We start from the raw sequence: 21,069 nt of genomic DNA, 5'->3' as shown, positions 1-21,069 counted from the left end.
AGAAACCTGCCAGTTCCTCACTGTAGTGTTTTCTCAGAGTTGGTATACACAGGGGGTGTGGGGAAAGCAGCTGAATCCCCCCTGCTAATTATATATACTAACTACAAACAGAAAGGAAGTTCTGATGGTCTATGTATGTTTGCTCATTAAACACAGACCCAGCTATTTGCACTCTGTACTTCTTAATATAGTTCACTACTCTTTCTTTTTTGTATATACCTACGAGACCATTCACTTTCATAGATAATTTTGAAAGTGTTGCCGTTATGATAAGAAGTCATTATTCCCACCTGTTTTATATAGTAACAGCTTTTTTAAATGTCTTATTTCAGCTTTTGTGTTACATGCATACAGTAATGTTTGGCAGGATGATCTTATATACAGTTGTTTTTTGTCATATCCATTTGAACCTATGTCACATCTTACAAGACTTTTAATGACAGCCCTCAAACAAAATAAGAATCACACATCTAGAACACCCCCAGAACCTATTAACTTAATACAAACATGCAAACTATGTACACCTTGAAATAATGAAATTTAACCTTTGTAATAGGAACAGTTGTCCCAGATTGACAGCTGCACTCAAAAGCTTTAATTGACCTATAATCTTTATACATCCTAAGATGCAAGGTACAGCCTGTGCTTCTACCTACACTAAGTTCTGTCGTGTGTTATCTCTATTTGTCGACCATATGGTGAAAACAACTTGCATTAATTTAGAAAACATTATCTTTTACCCATTGAAAGGAAAAAGTATTCTGTTTTTATTGTCCTCTTATCAGATTGTCTTCATAGAAATGTGAGAACCAGATACATGGTTGCCTTCAGCTACAAGCTTTTCATGTTGCACTGTAAACATTTATTTACTAGAGGAAAACTTTTCATTATATTCAGTGCTCTTTTATTTACTTGCGTCCACTTAATTTGTTGTTAGATCAAGCCAAGTGCCTTAATCCAGTCATTCCACTATGCAAAAGTAAAAAAAAGCATATACATTTTTACATATGTCATGTTCTTTATACTTTTACAACCCATCTCTCACCAGGCTTTCTTCTCTTTTTACATTGCAGTGCCTACAGTTCTTAAAACTAAACAAGGAGAATAAACAAAGAAGGAAAAAGGGCACCTGTTTACTTTAGTACCCCTATAACACACAAAACATCTGAAAATGCTTTATTATATAACATGCAGTATATGTCATGTTTTATAAAAATAATGTTAAGAATGAAAATTGGTTTACTTACAGTACCTCTTTACTTCCTCTTCTTTACATTCTTCTAAACATTAATAGCATGAAGTAGGGCATATGATTTGGAGTCCCCTACAACTTTAACAAAGTCAAAAAAGTCCAATATTTCCAGGTTTCCGTGTTCCACCATATTTCACAAATGTGATTGATGTTATGTAATCCCACATTTATTCATTAATCTCTGAGTTTCTGGTTTTCATCCTGTTGATCTCCATCTCCCAACTCCAGTCTGTAGTTCATTTCCAACATATTCCTGGTTCTTTTAGTCAACTCCTCTGCTTTTTTCTGTCTCTCAAGTATTTTCTTTGGAACATTGGAAAAGATTTCACTGACATAATGTCTCTATGAAGTTAATTATCAGAAGAATAAGAGGCAGAGTATCCATCTGTTTTATAGCTCAATTTTGTTGGACAATTTCTTGTATTCCTCCTTAGCATGTTCTACATCAAAAATGAGTTTGACCGTCCAGGAAAAATATTATGAAGATAACTGGATGTAGCAGCTTGAATCTCACACCAGCATTTTGACATTTCCTGATTACTAGATTTAATTTATTCCTCTTCTGTCTGATGTTCAGTGCATAATCATTTTCCACAAACATTCCACTGTCTCTAACTTTTAGTACTTTCTCCTTCTGCTACAGTTATATCATAATCAACTTTTTCTGCTGTTAGGATTGAAGCTTTACTATTAGAGATCTTGGCTACTTTCTCATGACTAGGTTTAGAGCAGGCATACAATGCACCCTTCCAGTTAACAACTCTTGCTGTAAAATACCAGTCTAGTTGCTTATTTTTGCTTTCATGAAATTAATGCAGTTTGTTACATCCAGTTTCTCTGGTACAGCAGAAAATCCTCACATTTTTCCTATGTGCTCTGTTGTCTGTTTCTACCATTTTTTTAAATATCTGTTCTTGAGCAGTTTCATACTCAGCCAGCCTTTTCTTCATTTCGACCTCTGATTTTTGCAGTGTTATCAGCTCCTCTGGATATTTGGTTAAAGCCCACATGCTGGTGTAAAATGCTGTCTCTAATGTCAATCAAATGCACAAACACATACACACACACCCCAGTTGACTGCAGTAAGAACAGAACCCCTACCTATCTAAGTAAACTGATTAGAGATCTCTATATTTAATGCAAGCACCACAGCGCAAGTCTGATTTGGAGAGTGTCAGTCAACACTTTATAGGTGATAACATCAGCAGTGTCTGGTGAGGAGAAGATGGTAATAGCAGTGTCCCACAGGATGGTGTAAAATGCTCTCTTTAATGTCAAGCAAGTGCACAAACACACACACACACACCAGTTAACTGCAGTGAGATTAGACCCCCTTCCTAAGTAGATGGACTAGAGAACTCAGTAGTTTATGGAAGCACCGTGGCACAAATCTGACTTTTACAAGGCTGTTGGACAATATATAGTGGATGACATCAGCACTAGATCTTGGGGAGAAGATGCTGGGAAGCCTGCATAAAATTGATGTGTAATATTGTTACTCAATGGGATTGGAGTGGTAACTGCAGGATACACAATTATGTCCTTCTGACTAGACACCCACCCACACACACACACACACACACACACACACACACACACACACACACACACACACACACACACCAGTTGACTGCAATGAAATTAGAACCCCTACCTAACTACGTACATGGACTAGAGAACTCAGTACTTTATGCAAGCACCAAGGCTGCAGGACAATTTATAGTGGCTGACTTCAGCATTGGATATTGCAGATAAGATGTTGGGAAGCCTGCATGAGATGGGATGTATAAGCATGTCCGTCTGTCAAAATATTGATACTCCATAGGATTGGAGTAGTAACTACAGGATACACAATTATGCCGTTCTGACTAGACAGACGCACGCGCGCACACACACACACACACACACACACACACACACACACACACACACATGCACCAGATGACTACAGTGATTAGAACCCCCTACCTAAGTACATGGACTATAGACCTCAGTACTTTATGCAAGCACCACAGCACAAGTCTGACTTTACAAGGCTGCAGGACAATTTATAGCGGATGACATTACCATTGTATGTTGGAGAGAAGATGTTGGGAGGCCTACATGAAGTGGATAGATAGCCACATTCAACTGTCAAGATATTAAAGTTCTGCATGTTACCAGATTGAGTGTGCAGTGTGTAGTATTTGCTGTTGTGTCTTCAAAGTGCAGGTATAAGTTAAGAGATAGCTTTATAAACTACATGCAAACAGCTGTTCACATTACTACAAGTATTGGAAAATCTGAATGTGTATTGTCATAAAGATGTGCATGGAATATAAAAAAAGCATTTGTTTATTTCTATAGTGTAGCTGATATATTTGTGAGCAAGTACTGAGATACCAAGTTTGAAGTGAATGGGTGGAGGTAATAGATTGCTGTACTGTAAATATGTGTTCTTTTCTTAAAAATACCTTCCCTTTGTGTTTATATGTACTTTCATGGGATGAAGACTAAATGGACAGTAAACATAAGTAATACATGCTGTTGCTCACTTTTCATAGTGCACTACAAAGCAGCTGGTTTGCATGGATTATGGCTAAGTGTTTTCACATGTGCGATGCACATTTCTACTCCTTCTCTGTTTGCGTGTAGTTAAGCAGCAAGCAAACATGAGCTTAATTGCTACAATTATGATACTTTTCAGTACTGAGTGCATGAAACACACCTGCAGCTTAGCTGACTCTGTGCCAGCACACATAAATGCATTGACACCATTCTTTTGGAGCTCAGATGATATAGGGTTTGAATCCAGGTGTATGTTACAGTTTTAAATAAGAATTTTTAATGCAATAAAATATTTTTTTATACTACATTAACTGTGTGTTATTGTGTGTTACCTTAGTGCAGAGTGTTTAAGCAGAGGTAACCGCAACATTGAAGAGCCATTCACCATCACTTGACATTGGTGTGCAATGCCAATCTCTGTGCAAACATTGAGGCCAAAAAAGTGAAGGGCTCTGTTGCCTTTTTTTTTTTTTTTTTTTTACTCATGTTTTGTGTGATTCTATTTTTGACCAGATTAAAGGTATTGAGATGGGGTAGATAGGAAAGTGGTGAAATGGGGGCAAGCAGGGAGAAGAATAAAGGCAAAGCAATATAATGTGTAAGAGGGAGGTAGGAAAGAACCATAGCTATCCACTTCTTCAACAGTGTAAAATGAAAATATGTACAGAATATTAGCTAAATTTGGACTGTTACCTCAATACAGAGGGGTGACAACAATGCAATCATGTTGTATAGCCAATTGGACCAAATCAAGTGTGTCAAGAAGATGTGTGTGAAATGGAGATCAATGTATGGGACAATATTTTTTTTTTGCCAGACGTGCCCATTTTTTTCTACTTCAGTAGTAAGGGATGTAAGTATTTCTGGGTCAGGTAAGTAGGGTAGATGAGGAAGCAGATGCAAACAAACATGACAAATAAAACAAGGGACAGTGAGAGGCACAAAAGGTTGGGGATACCATGATTAAGGTTAGGGAGGGGAGAATAGAAGCCCGTGCCCATCAAACATGGGGACAGTGAGAATCTAGTCCTCACTTGCAGGACTGTCATCACTGTCCCCTTACTCTGCTGGCTGTTGGTGTGCTTGATGTCTCCTCCTTTGGACCATAAGGGAGAGCATTCTCTTCATCCAGTGTAGGTGTGCACCAATGGTGCTGTGCATGACCCTACACACCAACCCTGGCATCTCCTGTTAGGTGATAAAATCCCCACCTCTTCCAGTACTCTGCGAGGGTATCACAGCACCAGCTGCCTGTGTAGTGCTACCTGAGGGTACAGGTAGTGCAGGGGCAGCAGAAGCAATGCTACCAGGTTGGGTCCCAGATGTACTGGATGTCGGTACAGGAGCGGGTGCAGACTGAGCCATTGGAGTTGGCCTTACCCCCCTGTGCTGCAAAGCATTATGTGATTTGTTAGAGATGGATGACATGGAAACATTTTGACAACACACAGAAAAAAGATAAGGGTTGGGGTGAGAGTAAAAAAAGAGAAATAATTAGTACCATCATATGTTACATCCAATACAGTATCACAATAATAAAAGTATTTTATCTGAAATTTTACATTTAAGTATACTTCTGAACAACTGCAAATTATAATTAAGGATTGCTCAAAGTAATCCTTGCCATGTGCAAATATTGCACATATGCTTGGTCCAATTATATAGATTAAGTTAACAGCTGGGCATTTATGCCACTTGTGTAGAAATTAATTTATGTAGTATTGATAAAGAATTGCACTGTTTTTTTTTGTTTGTTTATTTGTTTTTTTTTTCAAATAATATAATGTTAAACAATACAATCATCAATAAACAAGTATTATAAACATTTATATACACTATGTATAATTGAATTGCACTGTTTTGTACTTGGTTACTTGTATTTGAACCCACAATGTCTAACTACAGTCTTACACTTGGCTCCTACGGTTGGTTTGTGCTACAGATTGAAAAATGCATGCTTGCTTTTACAGTTAGGATATGAATGCTTACTTTGCTACAACTGTATAGAAAAAAAATAATTTAAAAGCTATCCTCAGTCTCTCTAGATGCCCAGCATGGGCTTCTCTATTTGCAGTAATCTTGCATTATCTGTGGAATGAACAGTAGAGAACAAAAGAGCATTATGCATACCAGTCTTGTCTATATGTATAGATTTCTGTCTACTATAAATTCTCTTTATTAGCATACTTGCACAGCTGTGGGATGTTACTAGTTCTAAACTCATCCCCTGGTTGAGTGTATCACTCTTGCACCTTTTTAGGTCATTAAAGTGATACCTACACTGTTCTCCAGTGTGTGGAATGCCAGTCACTCTGGATACAGCCTTGGCCAGACTATTCCAAGCCTCAGACTTGTACTGGGCGCCGGTATAGTCTCCCTGCAAAAGCCTTTGGCTATGCTGCTTTACAAGGAGTCCAGTAAAGATTCTGGACTCCTCAAGACCCCACCTCTGTGCCCTAAATTGGGCACCTTCCCTTCTACCAAACATGTCTAACCAGAGAGAACAGCAATAGCTAATGCTTTCCTGCCAATACCTGTTATCTCATTTACTGGTAGTATGCAAACCTGAACAATAATGCCAACCGCATCTACAAGATGTTAAATGGACAGCAACAGACCCAAGCAGAGAGGAAAACATGTTTTTTTAAATAGGAGGGTTAATATGACAGTTGGCAATAGCTTGAGGGTTGTTTGCTGGTGGAACTGTTAGATGATTTCACTTTGCAGATATGTACTGAGGGCATACATTTCATGATCTGGCACATTTTTGGTTTGGCTTTATACAGTGGTAAAACTGATTTTTACAATGTGGATTCAAATCTATGCATAAAAGACAAAACGTTTTTTCCACATCGGTTATTTTCCATCTTTGCCATAGAAGAAATACTTCTCAGAGATCGTTATGAATTATATATAAATACACACGACAGATTGAGAGGTTAACTACATATGTGTGTGATCTAGCAAGGTTCTGGTTTAAACATTCATGTGTGAAGTGAAGTCTGAAGGCCATCAAAGGCCAAATAGCACAGTTATAATTACAGAAACATAGCAGACTGTATGCCCGCAGTCATACATATAATTCATATGAGCTCCACTACTGTACATACTTATTGTTATTATTTTTAATTATGTTTAATTTTTTTATGTGACATTTAATATAAAGTGAAATGGAACAACAGTAAAAATATTTGGAATTTACTGTATTAGAACCAGGACCATTTGTATTGCAGCCCTGCACTTACACCTGCTGCCACAGAAATAGCTAAATAATAGTTGGATATTTCTCTATTCATTATTAACTTGTGTGTTAACTGTCACACAACCCCGCTTACCATGTTTGCATGGTGCCCAACAGAATTTATAGACTGTATCCATTTTGAAATTGTTGACTGCTTCCTTTCTGCAGGTATTCTGGGCCTGCCGGTATTGGGGAAGGTTACTAACTGCCGCAGAGTGTCGCTAAGTGGTTTTGCACAATGGAAAGCAGAAAATGCAACAATGTATCCTTTTTGAAATTAAGAATGTCTGCTTCGTGTGCGGGCCACAACTCCAAATTTGCACAATGGTAAGTGTCACTCAAACAAGACAAGCAAAGCTAAACTTGTTTTAACCTTGTGAGTAGTCTTTATTAGGTTTCATCCTTAAAAGACAAAGGTGGGACTTGAACCTGATCTACAGATAGTATATGCTGTGTGGATCAATGAGTTTAGCAGATGTGCTACATACACAAGTAATTCATAGTGTAGCTGATGTATTGGTTATCAAAAAAGTACTTTATATGACATTTATTGTGTTTAGCCATTTCCTGTGTTTGCGCTAAGCCGTGGATCGTGCAAATACTGCCATTAAAAAAAGAAAATAAATCTATAAAATAAACAACAGTATAAAATATACATTAGTACACGTGAAGGATTTTTACACAAGTCTGCATTTGAACTCTCACACCAATGAGCCTTCAAAACACAGTAAGGGTGTCTTATCCCTCTTTACCACAGAAACTGCTTTGAAGCCAAAAATGAAAATCGTTGTGCATACAAGCAAGTCCAAAATCATCCACAATATCAACAAGACATATGGCACTTGTACACTTCTGCTTTGTTTGCACATGTATTAATTTCAGATGTAGTGCATTGAGTGATCACTCAGCCATTTATGACTATTGTTTACAGAAATGCAGCTCTGTCTTATCTCTGTATAGTGTTCATTTTTCTCTTATCTGAACATTAATCCGGGATATGCAGTCTGTAAAGCATTTTGTATCTTTGTCCTTGTTGACACAGACAAAATTGTTTGTACAGAGGTTTACTTTGCTATTGTTACTCCCCTTATTTTGGATCCATCCTTCCTTTATGTGTGACTGTGATATGCTACAACCACATAAATCCTTTTCTATATTTGAATACCTTGAAAGTTTTTTGTTTCTCTGGTGGGTAATATTGAAAAACTACTTATGTGTTATATCTAAGCAGGACTTTTATTTACGTGATATATATGTGCAATATCCTTCTTTTCTGTTTTATGCCACCTAGGACTATGGCACCCAAGCATCCCAATCCCTGCAAACCCCCCTTCAGTGACTTTGAGAATGATGTCATTGTAGATGCATTTAGGCAACATCATGCCTTTCTGTGTGAGAGAGGATGCAGGGATATGCCTGTAAGAATGCAAATTTGGCAGCAGGCAGTGGATGATGTAAATGCTGTTGGGGACACGGCAGAACATATGATCAAGTGTATCATAGGGTCACTGACATTATTTCATCGGCCCAGAGGAGAGCAGCTGTGGTGAACTGTGGACAGCTGGCTACTGGAGGGGGGCTACTACAGAGCAACCACTAACACCAAATGAAGAGTTCCTGTCTGCTGTCAGGGATCCAGAGAGTTCATTGGAAAGTGCACTACAGCATGTGATTGATGTTGGTGCAGCTGTTTCAGGGAGGACAAGTATGTCCCAGGAGGAGCTTCCAGGTAGGCATACCTATCTCAGTTGTTAAATATTTCTTGTATAGTAAAATATTGACAGCAATATTTACGTTTGTTTAACAGTTTTTTTTTGGGGGGACTAGTTATAGTTTGATAAAGTTAACAACACATTCTGTTTCATTACACATGGGCTTGGGGTGGACGTGTCATCCAAGTTTCAGTTAAACGTATTGTTAATGGACATATAGAGGGCCAGAAGTTTTTCACCCCTGTGTTACTGTTATTGTGATAATGGTGTCCTTGTATTTTGCTTAACGTCTTTCAGGACCATCCTCCCTAGGAAGTGTGGAGTCATCTGCAAGTGATAAGGCAAACATTTTTATTTCAGTACTGATAAGCAGTTCCCAGAAATATTTATTTTATCCGTATGTGTGATGTTGGTGTCAGGATTATGTGTGTATTGCTGTACTGTCTGTAATAGTGGCACTACTGTTAGTTTGTTAGCATATATTGAACTGTAGAAGTGTAGCTAATAATTTCTTTTCTGTGTTTGTTGCTTATTATCACAGGTGATCCTGACAGTGTGGGATTCTTACCACCTGATGTCAGAGTATTAGCAGACTCTGATGATGATGGTGGGTAAACAGAGGCACAGTTGGGGGGGGGGGTGCAGAGGTTGAATCATGACACTGAGATTGACATTCAGCCATCCTCTGTACTTCCACTGGATACAGCCAGTAAGCCTACACTGACCGATTCCACTGAGCCCTCAGATTTTGGACAGGTGGTGGGTGAGGGACTCGATCAAGGTAGTGTGGTTCTTGAGGCTTCAGTGCCTGTTGACTGTGGCTGTAGCCAAAGTATGGGCAAGATGCCACACAGGATGGTTGTTAGGGATGCTCAGAGGAGGTCTGCTGTCCATCCCTCACCTGAAATAAGTGTGCCTTTCCATGTCTATTGACGTATGTTTAGGGACATCATGGAGGTGCAGGCATGTTCCAATAGGGCATCCAAGGAAATGCTTAGTTGTAGATGTGGCACAGGCTGACATGCGTGACTGCCTCCACCATGTTGCTGATTCAATGGATTGGATGAATGACGCATTGAATGGGCAGTGTCTGTGATGGAACATCCACTGGGAGGGGGTTGGCATCCACATGGGCGTAGGTCAGCCATATCGTCTGTTAGCTGAAGTGGCCATGCCCGCTAATGCTCCCATAGTGGCACTACTTCCACTGCTCTATCAGTGGTTGAGGTGTCCACACCCAGACATGGTAGGCCATGGGGTCATGGTCCTGGGCATACTCATGGGGACAGCTCATCCAGCAGACATCAGTCAAGTTGTAGCAGCAGTGCAACTGACTATGGGTGTGGACATGCCAGTGCAGCTCCTGGCATAGTCAGTTCTTGTGATCGAGTATGACGGTGATGGACTGCCACCTCTATCATGCATGGCTCATACCTGTCCAATATGGCAAGAGATTGAGCTAGCACACAGCTTGGATGCGTTCTTGCAGACACTCATACACCTATTTCACCTGAAGTGTCCATACAGAATCGCACACAACAGTTACATGGTTCAGTTGTGAGGCTTAAAGCTCATTCTGTCCCAGTGGCATTTTAATACTTTATCCAAATGTCTGCCTATTTCTCTTTCTTACTAACATGCACTCACTTACCTTTTGGGTCAGCTTATGCTTCCTGGCCACCTCCACACAACACCCTGTGCAAGTGATGATAACTGTGCCTTATCCTTGTTTTTTATCTTTTGGATTCAAGGATACATAAGTTTTATGTCTGATGCTCAGGGTCCATAGTTGACTTAGTGCTTAGTATATCTGTGTTTGTGATGCTGTTTTGCTATTTGTACTACTTTCTTACAGGTTGTTCTAATGTGTACATGCCTTCCATACTCTTATAGCAACAAAGCTGGACCAAGCCATTAATAAAAGTGGGACACAGGCTAACAATAAGGAGACTTTTAAAATATTTTGGTCATACAAAGTTACACAGTTGATAGAATCAAACAGTTTTTGCATTACTATTTTTAAGATATTTCTGAGGAATATGAAATCTGAAACTAAAATGTGTGTCATTAATTTCTAACCTTTCTCTTTAATGATTTGCTAGTACAAAAGTATAAGGCCAAACTGAGGACATTCAGTGACCATCAGTACTTTTGAGAGGTATGATTGTGTGAATCTTTGATGTCTGAGGCCTATTACTTGATAGAGGACATATGTATTCACATAAGTCTCTGCTGTCACATGTTGAAGTCATTGTTTTAAAAATCACCCACCTTTTACTTACTTACATTACTAAGTAACAGTATGCAAGGATATGCCATTCATTTGTATTATTACACATTTTTTAATATTCCAAGTTTAACACTTGTCTTGTAAATCCAGGATTTGCTACAGTTTTAGTTCAGGGCTGAGTCTATCTGATGCTAGGAGTACACAGCCATTACATGTTTAGGTAAAGGCTGTCGGTGTTGCCTGGCATCAATTTTACTGTATGTATGTGCATAGGATAAAAGTTTTAGCCCCTTAGGAGGTGACTGAATGTGCTATACATTGCCGGTTACCAATGCCAAGGTATATTGAGCATGCCTACATCTGCTTACACCCACAGCAGTTGATGGTTCTCCCTGTGACTCCTCACCTGCATGTACCTGTTGTGACCTTATCAGTGGTGGTGGGACATGTGCCCCTTCCCCTTGTTGATCCTACTGAAACTGTTTTCTCAGGATGATGTTGTGAAGCATGGCACAGATGGTGAAGATTTCAGTAAATGTACGTGGATTATACTGCAGGGCTCCCCCAGATGTATCTAGGCACCGAACTGTGACTTCAGCAGCCCCAACCCAGGCTCTATGGTATTTCTGGTTTGAGCGTGTGCCTTCTTATAGCTTTCTTCAGTTTGTGAGTGTGCATTTTTGAAGGGCATCATCAGCCATGGTTCTAGTGCATAACTTGCATTCCCCAGTAAATGACCTTGTGGGATATCACTCCTAGTAAACATCTCATACAGTTGGGAGTTGTGCCAGATATGTCAGTCATGGTAACTGCTTGGGTTGCCAGCACACACATTCAGGATTATTCCCTTAGTGTTACACATGACTTGCCAGTTAATGGACTGGAAGCCCTTTATATTTATGTACACCCTTCCCTGTTCCCTGGGTGGTGCTTTGTTTTCTATATGTGCACAGTCTATGGCACCCAGTACTTTAGGGTAGTGTGCTACAGGATAGAACTCCTGCATATTTGTGGCCCTGTCCTCAGGTGTACAGGGAAAAATGTATGTAATCACTGGTATGTTGAAGCATAGCATTCAGGAACTGATGGAGGATCCTGGATGATGATACCTGTGACAACCCCAGTATGACCCCTGTTAGTCTGTGAAAGGTTCATGTAGCTAAAATTCTACGTGCTACACATACCTTTATCTCCATCAGTATTGGTTCCCCTTGGTTTGCCCTTGGTCTGATGACAGAGGTTGCAGAGTTCCTGTAGTGTGTCTCTATCCACCCTGTAGTGCTGTACAATTTCCACTTCATGCAGATTGTGACAAATTAAATGGGGTCTAAAGACTCTTCACCTTCTTGGCCTTGGTCTATTAGCAGCAGCAGGAGGACATAGACTTCAGCCTGTTGCTCATGACAATGAATTAGAGCAACAACAGCCCCTAACATTCTTTCTTTGTAGAATCCTTTCCATGGCTGTATTTCAATCGGTTTTGGAATTTGCAAAGAAAACCAGCACTGAGTCTACATGGTTGCTTTATAGCTTGAATTCGTTGATTAGCATACAATTCAGCTGCTTATGCTGTAATTAGCATACCACAGTGTTTACTGTGTACTGAATCCAAAACAGTGGTCTTCTGTGCGTGTGCACCATGCCACAACGTTCACACAGACTTAGTGGATCGTGTAGGCTTTATTGAATCTGCTCCTAACCTAAGTTTTTAATTGTCTGTTGTTTGCATATTTTCACTCTGGTTGTATTTTTAAAGGATGGTTAGTGAGCTAAAAAAAAATCGTAGAAGAATTTAAAAAAAATCGTCATGATATTGAGATTTTGAGCAATAAATGGCCAGATTTGTTTTTCCCTGGGCTCTCCTAGCAGATTAATTCACTGCTTCAGAGTGCTGTGTTCAGTCTGTGTTTATCATGATATAAGCCCCCTTTCTAAGGTGCAGTAAGTAACATTTCTTCACAATAGTTCATCGATTAATGGTAAAACTTAACTTCTTATTTAGAAAAAAACACCTAGGTTCCCGAAGTGATCTACTGCTAACAACAGATGACTGTTAACCAAGTATGGATATTCTTTATCACCTGACTACAGTAATTCAATTGGACTTAGTTGCTAGTAGACCCTGTATACAAAGCATCCATAATTCTCTGTATATTATACCTGATTACAGTGTTGATTACCATGGTTGCTATCTTACAGTCATAAGTAAATTTACTAACTTAAGTATTTTACACAACAATGCTGAATAAAAAAGGTCCCAGAACTGACTCCTGAGGTATCACTTGCAGACCAGGCTGGGTGTAAAAGTAATATTCTTAATTTTAACAAGAGATGTATGATTAGTAAGCCAATCTCTTATCCGTCTGATTATATTGGGGATTACCTTTAGCTTAGGTAGAATATGAACCACTTCTCAATGGGGAACTGAACTGAAAGACTTTGCTAGATGCAAACATATACATTAATGGGTATTTCAGTCTTGATACCACTAACCTTACTACTGTATATGTTAATCAAGTTGGTAAAATCATGTGGATCTCACCTCCTTAAAACATTTCCCCAATATACTAATTAGTACAACTGGCCTAATGTTTTGACTAGTAGAATCAAAATCCTTGTGAATAGGAACAAATGTAGCAATATATAGCTGTTTTCCATATTTTTTGGTCAACATTACCAAGTAAGGAATGTTTAGAAAGATAGACTGTGCAAGGTGTCATGGCCTCCATAATCCTATTTATGAAATATACATTTACTACATTAGAATTTATGTATTTGTCCCATATAACTTCATGCAGTGATTGCTTTATCCATTTATCTGTTATTTATTATACAGGAGAGGAACAAGTTTTATTTTTCATCAAAACTGCAGTAGGAGTGACAGTGATACAGAGAACATGAGTGAAAGTATCATCAATCAGCTGAGTAGCAGCAATGTCCATATTCCAACGTCTCCTAGTTCCAAATATAGCACCCCCCACTTCTAACTCAGCACAGCATTATTCTATGAACAACGATAGCGGACATTTTCTCCAACTACAAATGCAGCAACTAAACCAGAGGAATGACAGCAGAAAATTGTGAAGAAATAATGATTTTTAAATGACCTCTTAAGCTTAAAAATTGCCCATACACTTATTTGATTATATTTATTGCTTTAAGGCTTTGAGTTGTATTGAAAATGTATTCAGTAGTCAAAATAATTGTAATTCAAGACTGATAAGTGATATTTCTAATGACAGTTTGTATATTTCTGACTCACTTCAAGATAGTCAAGATAATGTAATGCAAGCATTAGTGATGCCAATAATGCTTTACATAAATGTACCTGATCTTAATGTAAACTATTGTTAGCCACATCATGGGATTATTGAACAGTGATAGTAGTGCTGTTACACTTTTTTACAGCAGCAAAATAATATCAGTACTATGATGCAGGATACCAAAACTGACTAAACCTGGAAATGCCCTTTCAGATGAAGAAATTGCTGTTTTGTCAGTTGGTTTAAAGTTTAAAATGTGTTCATATTGATATGCTGAACTGCATAAGCGTAGGACAGATATGTTTGAGTTAATTAAGAAGTTTTATCTGAATTGTTTTTAGGTATGTGTCTTTTTTTCCTGCACAAATTGATTAGGACATCAGTAATTCCAATGTACATGTAGAATATTGTTTTCTTTGGACTCTATGTATCACTGTCTGTTTCTTTTCATTGTAAAGCAACTTTCATTCTTCTGTTTAATAGTGAAACAGGAAATACTTATAGAGTGTCGCTCTCCTACTTTGGACACAATAGAAGAGTCTGTCTGGGTTCTCTTCAAGCAGCTTTATTTTAGATAAACACATCACTATAGAAATTCGCTGACTTTAACTTAAGTAACTTATATAAAAACTAACAACTGCAATCATGCATCCTCTCTCTCTGGCTGCACTCTTAAAATGGCACTAGGAATAGCATGCGTCTGGAATTTATACGTGCACGTAAGTCTTTAACATGCTTCTTAAAGCCACATCACATACACTCTGATCTACACAGAGTAACTGAATCTGAATGACTTAACGTTTTTAAATATAAATGCCTTAACAGAATGAGTACCAGGAAGTGGCAGGCACTTAAAAAGCTTCAACAAGATACTTGGTTAATAACTAAGCCTGCTGATAAGAGGAAGTAGTTTAATAGCATTAACTGCTCTTTGAGAAATAGATCATGCAACATTATGAGTCTATTTGGCATGCATCTATCACAGGTAATTCTTTGTCATGCATTATACAAGACTAGGTACACATGTATATACAGTCAAGTTCACACTGCTGCATATTTCACATTGGGCTTAGATATTCGTCCATATCTTGTGACATAAAACTGGGAATTGGATTTAGCAACTGGAACTGTCTCTACAAAATGTTTGACCTTGGAATGTTCGGAACATTTTCAGGAATGGAATCAGAGGTTTGAACACACTCTGGTATACACTCTGGTATGGAAACATTTGGTTCGCTTTTAGATTTGGAGTCTACCTCACAGAAACAATGTTGTGATGATGATGATTATGATGATTCTGGTACAGAAAGAAGATGTCTATGATTCCTCCTATACTCTATACCTTCTGAGTCTACCAGATAAGATAATAGATTGGCACAGATGCATGTAATCTGGCCAATTCGGTCAAAACCTTTCATCGTCTGGATTCGTACTGTCTCTCCTTCCCTCAATGGATGAAGCAATCTGCTCGATCTGTCATAACTGGACTTCTGGATATTACGCCTCTTAAATAACTGAGCCTTGATGGTTTTATTGTTCTTAATTTTAGGCCTCAGTAAACTGGAATTAATGGGTAGCATAATTCTGGTTTGCCTGGAAAGTAGTCTTTGAGCAGGTGAGCCAAGAATATCATCACGGGGTATATTTCTGAGATTAAGCAAATTCAGGAACACATCTGTATTGTCACGCATTGACCTCTCAAGTAATTGCTTTGCACTCTGCACTGCACTTTCAGCTAGACCATTTGATTGAGGATATTCAGGATTGCTAGTGACATGTACAAAGTCCCATTCTCTTGAACATTTCTGAAAAAACTGACTAGTAAATTGAGTACCATTGTCAGAAAGAACTTTGTGTGGACTACCATGGACTGAGAAATGGCATTTCAACTTAGTAATAACAGCACTGGATGTTAGGTTAGGTAGTAGATCAATCTCAAACCCAATTCGAATAAGAGTCTACCAAAACCAAGTAGTCCAATAAAACAGCAATATTTATTGACAAAAAGTAAGAGCTTTTGTGATGGTCGGCTCCGCTTCATCAGACATAAAATCAATAATAAAACCTCTATGTGTATATATATATATATATATATATATATATATATATATATCAATCACACAGATTAATTGATTCACCTATCAGGAAGTTCAAAATTCCCTCAAAAACCATTAATTAAGCAATATAATGGTTTTGTAGGGAATTTTGAACTTGCTGATAAATGAATCAATTAATTTGTGTGATATATATACATGGAGGTTTTATTATTGATTTTATATCTGATGAAGCGGTGTTGACCATCGCGAAAGCACTTACTTTTTGTCAATAAATATTGCTGTTTTTTACGGACTGCTTTGCCTTCTGTTCCACCGGGTTCTTGAGATTTACCTTCTTAGAATTGTGGATTTATTTGATGTGTTTGGGGACTTTTTTGTGTCTTCAAAACCAAGTAGTGGTGACTGTCCCACTCAAAGACATCAATGGCTACTGTTGACCAGGATAGTTCAGGAACTGGACTTAGCTGAAGTGGTTCTCTTTGCAAATGCGGTCTAGTACTATTACATACTGAACAAAAAGAAAGTACTGTATCAATGTCTTTTGGTAATGAAGGCCAAAATACCAATTCTCTTGCTCTTCTCTTAGTGGATGAGGAACCTGGGTGATCACAATGTAAAATCTGGATATGTTCTTGTTCTAAGGAAGCAGGAACAACAATTTTAGGACCTTTGAAAATAATGCCATCTTCTATCAACAATTCATTTCTGTAAGTAAAATAGGTTTGTACCTCAGGTGTTACACTAGATTGCTTTGACAGCGATCCAACATTAATGTAGTGACTGATCTTTTGCAAAATTGGATTAGTCACTGTGTGATGTCTTAACTCATCAAGTCTAGTGTTAGAAATATTATGCACTGCCATTACGTCAGAATAAAAATTCTCTGCATCAAGCTAATTCTGTCGTATTTCTGGGCGATCTGGATAAGGTATCAGCCAGATAGAGCAATTTGCCATTCGTATAGACCATTTTGAAATTGTACTTTTGCAGTCTGAGTATTATTCTTTGAAATCTCTCTTTGTAATCTCACTGGATCGTAATGATAGGCTTCTTTAGAGTAGTAACTAGAGGTTGGTGGCCAGTTTCAATCTGAATAGCTCGAACATAAATCTAAGCATGAAACTTGGAACATGCAAATACTATTGCCAAAAGCTCCTTCTCAATTTGAGCATACTGCATCTCAGTTTGGGTAAGTGTTCTAGATGCTTAGGTGACTGGTCTGCCCTCTTGAAGTATAACTGTGCCAAGACCAAATTTTGAAGCATCACTGGAAAGAGTGACTGGCTTTTTCACATCATAGTATCTTAATATAGGTGGGGTGGCAATTTTCAGCTTAAGGTCTTTAAATGCCTTCTGGTGCTGTTCTAACCATGACACATCATAGTATCTTAATATAGGTGGGGTGGCAATTTTCAGCTTAAGGTCTTTAAATGCCTTCTGGTGCTATTCTAACCATGACTATGCAACATTTTTGCATGTTAGCTCTCTTAAAGGTGCTGTCAACTCACTGAAGTCTAGTATAAACTTGCCTAAATAGTTGACCATGCCTAGGAAATGCTGTAGAGTTTGTACAATGTCTGGTGCTGACATCTCAAGAATAGCTGCTTGCTTGGTCGGGTCGGGTCTGGTCTCAAGCCAGTACTGGTAAATAAATGACCTACATGTATAACTTCTGGAAGTCTGAATTTGCACTTCAGAGGAGTGGGCTTCAAGTTTACTTCATGTGCTCTGTCTAGAACTTTCTTTAGGTTTCTCTTATGTTCTGCTTCACCATTGCCTCCAACCAATAAATCATCTACTATTATGGCACAAGGTTAACCTGAAAACATTTGCTCCATTGCACACTGAAAGACTTTATTTTATTCCAAATGGCATCCTTAGGAGTCTGTATCTGCCAAATGGAGTACCATATGTGGTTAGAAATGAGGATTTGTGATCAAGCATCACTTGCCAAAATGAACTCTCTGCATCCAAGACAGAAAAAACAGTGGCATTTGATATTAGAGCTGCAACCTTTTCGACTGTGTGCATTGGATGATACTGTCTCTTCAATCCTTTGTTCAAATCTCTTGGGTCAGTACATTCTGATTTCGTCTGAGCCTTTTTTTGAGCTGCCACCATGGATGATTCTCATTCAGTTGGTTCTCTGACTTGACAAATCACACCTTGCTGTACCATTTTATCCAACCGAGCCTTAACTTTGTCCTGCATAGCTATCGGAACTCTTCTCACTGGTCTGACTACTGGATTGATCTCTGGGTCTAACTTCATGGAATACACAACTGGAAGTTTGCCCAACCTCTCATCGAAAACATCAGCACACTCAGAAAATGGCTTCAGAAAAATTAGAACTCGGAAATGCACTTATGTGAAGAATCTCTTTAGCAAAAGAAAGCATATTAATTCTCAAACTATCTCTGAGACCCAATAAAGGCTGTACTGGTCTTCAGACTACATACAATAACAAGTTTTAACAGTTCTTGGCCAAATAACATGAAAGCATCACTAAGCATCCGGTTTGAATTTCTTCACCTCCATAAGCAACAAGTTTCACACTACTGGCCACTTTGAGTTGTTCATTAGTTCTCACTTGAGCAAATGTGTCTGCTGATATAACATTACACTTTGAACCAGTGTCTACTTTAAGCTCTAGAGACTTTCCATTAATCCGGACAGTACAAAACACTTTGCTTCTTACTAATGAATTCACTGCAGCAACTCTTTCACCAAGCACTGAAACACCATTTACATAGATATCTGACTGCTTTGGCTCTACTTGATTAACTTGCTTTTTTATTTGACCTTTCTTTACAACTGCCTGAGGCTTACTTGAGTTGCAAAACCTTTGGAAATGGTTCCATTTTTTACACTTGTGACATTGCTGACCAAATGCCAAGCACTTTTCACTTTTAGACTCATGATTTGCACCACAATTGTGACAGTTAACAATAAAATTAGATTTTGGTTTTGCTGATTCATGTTTGTACTGCACTGAGCTTTCTCCTTTCTTAGAACTTGCTGGAAAGCTACATGATTTCCCTGGTGAACCAGCAGGGGTTGTGGCTGCCATGCACTTGGCCCTGCTCCTGTTTGCCATGTGTTGTATGCTATCTACATTTGCTCTGGAGCTTACTGAAACCATGCTCTTGTCACTCGCAAGCATACTTGTGTGTTTTCCTGTCACCTTATGGAGTTGACAAACCTCTATGACTTTGTTCAACGTTAAATCACTGTCACAACGCAAACTCTTTCTCATAGCAGCATTATTAATACCACACACAAGCCTATCCTTTACCAACTTATCTTTTAAGTCACCAAACTGACATGTTTTAGTTTTGTTTCTCAGGTCAGTTATATAAGCTGCAAAAGTTTCCCCTGGTTTCTGATATCTTGTGTGAAACAAATGCCTCTCTAGTGTAATATTTGTCTGGGGTTACACATTTTTCTGAACTAGCACTTCAAACACTCCGGGTCTTCCCTTGATTCAGCCTGTACAACAGTATGACAGTTTTCACCTTCTCCTTCATATACTGCTGATACATACACAAATGAATGCTCTTTTTCTATGGCCTCTGACCCAGCTAAGTTTACCAAAATGAATGCCCTGGTGCATGCATCTCTATCTGCATAAGTTACTTGTATAAAAATATCGTACTCTTACTCAGATATTTTCCAATTTCCTGCAAAATTCTGATGAAATAAAAATGGTAGGGGCTTTCGAAATCCATCTGCCATATTGACACATACCAGTGAAAGGTTTTGTACATAAGCATGAACATACACGCATGCACATATGCCAGAAACTTATGCCAATATTTGTAACTTTGTTCAATGTCTTTATGCCTCTAAATTTGTGCTTTTTTTGAGGGGGGGGCTTCTTGAAATTATACTATTAGACAAACTCGTAGTACCTTTGAATAATTGGACTTTGTGAAATAAAACTCTCGGGCGAAATACCATTATAATATCCCCCTGGATTCTGCAAGCCCTGCACGGCATGTAGAATTAGTGCAGGAGCTCCAGCAGGCAATATGTCTGCCATGCAATCCAGGAATAACCTGTAGGGGCGTGCATGAGTGCTCCTGCATGAGTCCTGCAAGGACTCAGGCCCTGTGTGCAAATTACCCCATTTGCAGGAGAAATACATGCAAATGGGGTGAATTTGCGATCCAGGAAACTGGAAACTGGAAACTGGCTGTGCAGGATTAGTGTAATCTGCCGAAATGTACTCTGCCAGTAATGGGGTACATTTCTGCAAACTACAAAATGGAGCCATGACAGCTCCAAGTAAAGGTTAGATATCATGTACAAAGCATGCCAGTGGCCAACTATAAAGCCTTTGGCATGGAAAACACTTGAGAAAAAAAATCAACTTTTATTTTTTTTTTTAGCTGATCTCGGCTGTTCAAGCATAGGGCAGCGGCACGCAAATGGGATCGGGGGAAAATAAGAAAATAAACCTAAAATAAGCATTCTAACTAAAATCACTATTCTACCAATATACTCAATGGCAGGCAGAAGACAACATGGCCAGTGAATAGTGATTGCTAAGGGGGTGGCTCATTGTGGGACATGTAACTATGCATTAGCAGGCAGTCCTATGCAAATGAGGGGAATGATAGTGAATCCCATATTTCCTCTGCATGCTAGTCAGCTCCCAACAGTGTAAGAGCAGGAATAGCTTGGTGCATGCTTAGGAGTTAGCTGACATCATAGGGATGTGCATGTGTGTCAGGCATACTGTAAGCAGATTGGAGCCCTATGGCC

At 38.7% G+C, this 21,069-nt stretch overlaps 1 long non-coding RNA gene across 2 annotated transcripts in view; it reads left to right on the top strand.

Annotated features, from left to right (window-relative positions):
- LOC122798044 overlaps window positions 1–21,069 on the top strand; it is a 423,491-nt gene that overhangs the window by 120,375 nt on the left and 282,047 nt on the right. The window contains exons 2-3 of one of the 2 annotated variants that reach the window (XR_006364207.1): window positions 7,209–7,367; window positions 13,819–14,646. This is a non-coding gene — a long non-coding RNA (uncharacterized LOC122798044). Of the gene's footprint in view, window positions 1–7,208; window positions 7,368–13,818; window positions 14,647–21,069 lie in introns of those variants that run through there. The other variant, XR_006364208.1, reaches the window with a different exon arrangement.

The sequence above is a fragment of the Protopterus annectens genome, chromosome 3.part1 (genome assembly GCF_019279795.1).
Source record: "Protopterus annectens isolate FY-2018-M chromosome 3.part1, PAN1.0, whole genome shotgun sequence".
Taxonomy (NCBI): domain Eukaryota; kingdom Metazoa; phylum Chordata; order Ceratodontiformes; family Protopteridae; genus Protopterus; species Protopterus annectens.
This window is presented reverse-complemented; position numbering and strand designations above follow the sequence as displayed.